Below are 3,146 nucleotides of genomic sequence, written 5' to 3'. Positions count from 1 at the left end.
GATGACATCAATCATGGAACTGAATACATTTTCAGTTTTAGATTTAAAGAGCTAGTCATGAAAACTAAGGTAGACATTGACATTATACCGTATATGGTTAGGGTAGGATCGGGAGGGGTGTGTCGGACGTTGCGAACAAGCACACACACACACACTCACACACTCACACTCATGGCTGTCATGTCGAGGTGGAGGTTCGCGCCCGCGGCTTCCCCCCAAACAGAAAACCTCTTCCCACTCCTGTCTACCGCACTATCTATCCGGCACATCGCGCTGCGCCGCCCCCGAGGTTACACCTGGGCCGCACCTGGGTGTGGCGCACCGGTCGCACCCTCTAGGGGGAGGGCGCACACCCTAGGCGGGCGCACCTCGGGGGCGCACCTCCTGGGGGGCGCACGCGGCACCGGCGCCTGTAGCCCCGACAAGCAGCGACAGGAGCCGCGCTTCTTCACTTGTGGCAGGGTAGCAGAGCCCCGTGCCTCAGAGGAGAGGGCCCTCCTCACCGCCTCTCACCTTGGCGCCGCGCCTCCCCCCCCCCCCCCCCCCCCCCCCCCCCCCCACCCCCCCCCCTCCCCCAGGACATGCCCTCGACGTGCTCCTCATGCATACCTCCGGCCCTTCCGCGCCCCAAACCACCCCCAGGACCGCACGCGCTGCTCTGGCTCGCCTGGCCGAGCAGAATCCTTTCCGATCCTGCTTGCGGTCGCCGCCCGATGCCCCCCCCCCCCCCCTGATACTCCTCCCCTGGTGTCCTTTACGGCCTCCTCTGTGAGGCAAAGTCCGCCGCCCCGGGCCGGACCGGACCTTTCGTACGACAGGCGGCCGACACAAACTTCGGGACCAAGTTTGAGCGACCCGGGTCGGTGTGTTTGAGCCCGGGACACCCTGCCGCTCCTCCGCCCCGGGCCGCCCCCTCCCTCACCTGGATGCGGGCCCCGAGAGGACGTCCTCCCGGCCCCCCCACTTGCTGCGTTTTCGCCAACCTTCGCCGACTAAAATAAGTTGCAGCGGTGGTGGTCGTGGCACAACCCCGATGAAAGAAAGAGATAAGGCACAAAGCGAGCGAGGGAGACAAGGAGTGGGGGGGGGGGGGCTGCGGGCAGACCCGCGGGGGAGGGAAGGGCACGAGATAAAGGCGAGAGGGTGCGCTGTGTTCGCCGTGGCGAAGGCGAGGGGGAGAGTTGTCCTTTACTCATTTCCTCCAGACTCGCCCTTCTCCTCTTATACTCCCCCAACCTAACCCCACCTGCCTCTGCTTCACCTTCCCGAAGTACAGTAGCAGCCCTATACACCCTTTGCCTTTTTTATCTGCGTGGGAGTAGATCACTCTTGGACTCAACACCGCCAGAAAAAAAAGACGCATTGTCGATTATTCGGTGGTGCTGTTCTTGTCAGTTTTGAGAGCATTGCTCTGAGGCGCATATGGCTTACTTTCAGGCGTCTTATCTGAGGCTGACGGGGAGGAGAGGGGGTCAACCAACCCCTTCGCTCTCTCACTTAAAACATCCCTTGCATGTTCTAAGAACGGGAACGGGCGCATAACATTGAAAAATCACAAGCACGAGAAGGTCCAAAAAATAAGAACCTTTAGTTGGGGGGTTGGGTGGGGTTGGGTGCTGCCTGAATGAAAGGCATGCCCCTCTGCCCGCTCATGAGCCCATGGGACAGCGGAAGTGGGCAGCGGCCTATCCCCCTCCAAAATATGGGAGGGAGGAGTGACGAAGGATGGAGATGAAAAGCGGAAAAGGGAAGAGGAGGAATGGAGGAAGAAAACGAAAGAGAGTCGCGCGTCTGCCAACCATGCGGTCACGACACGAGGTAAATTAAAAGTTTGCCGCCTCGGCAATTTTGCCCGCTTCCGCGCGAGGGCTTTATGGCTGCCTACGCCGTCAAGAAGCAAGAGCTCGTGCGCCCCGCCCCGCCCCGCCCCGCCCCGCCCCGCCACGCCGACGGCTGACGCCGGAGAATCGCGACACCAGCAGCTCATGCCGACACCTCCACCTCCCCGCGCACGATAACGCGCCATAAATAACGGTATCGCTGCGCGCCGCACCGCGGCCACGGCGAAGGAAGGCGCAGGGCGCAGCCCCGCGGCCCCCGCGGCACACGCATATAGGGATTCAAATTTCCCGGTCAAGTAATTTACGGAAAATTTTCCTTTTTGAAACTCCGCGTAGTTAAGTTTTCTAATTTTCTAGTTTTTCTGGAAAATTAATGTTTTTTTCCGGAAAAATTTCGGACTGAAAACACCCTACACACGCACTCCAGTGTCTACGCCTCGCTTCGAATCAACCGCACTCCGGCTCAACACACGACGCACCCCGCTCGCCGCTCGCCGCTCGCCTGGTACTTATTCTATCGAGAAGGTGTGACCTCTGAACCCGCGGGGTGCCCCTCCCGTTTCCGAGAGCAGAGGACACACCCGGGCGCGGGACAGCCTGGCCGGCCGGGGGCGGCGGGGGCCCCGCGGGGGTAAAAGTCATCACCAATCGATAACGTGGCGGGCGAGGGCGCGCGAGAGAGGGCTGCGCCAGGGCCGGGCGGGGCCGGGCTGGGCGCCTAGGCGCGGGGGACCTTGGGGCCGTCCCAGCGCAGCCCACCCCAACGAGGCCCCATTGTTGTAGGGCGCCACTCCTTGGGCGCGGGGGTGTGGCGCCTCACTGTGGCCGAGGCTGGGCTGGAAATACACATGTGCGGCGCGCGCGCGCGCACACACACAGACCATCCTCACTCCTTGTCGATAACCCCCTCGCCCAACCCCCGCACCGCGCTCCCGCTCCGTGTACATATAGCAAAGCGTCGCTTCCATTCCAACATTATTCCGAACCTCTTCCCATTCTCCCGAGGAGGAGGAGCAGACGACGCGAGACCGATGCTAATTTTCATATCGCCATCGTCTCGTCTCGTCCCGGCCCAGTCGCGCGCGACGGAGCTGGCTATGGTGGAGGGAAGCGGCCGCGCCGAACCTCGCGAGCGGGCGAAGAAAAAGTTTCTCCCCCGCGAGCCGAGTTGGGGTTAGGGGCGAGCGGAGGAAAGGGGGGGCTATTTCAATAAAGTGGTGTTCTAAAGTCGCGCCACCGGCGGGAAGACTTGACTTTCCAGATCAAGATTCATCAGTGGAGGAGGGGAGAGGAGGGGAGGGGGGG

Source organism: Frankliniella occidentalis, unplaced genomic scaffold (genome assembly GCF_000697945.3).
Source record: "Frankliniella occidentalis isolate FOCC.00 unplaced genomic scaffold, Focc_3.1 Scaffold26, whole genome shotgun sequence".
NCBI lineage: Eukaryota > Metazoa > Arthropoda > Insecta > Thysanoptera > Thripidae > Frankliniella > Frankliniella occidentalis.
Note: the sequence above shows the minus strand (reverse complement) of the source record.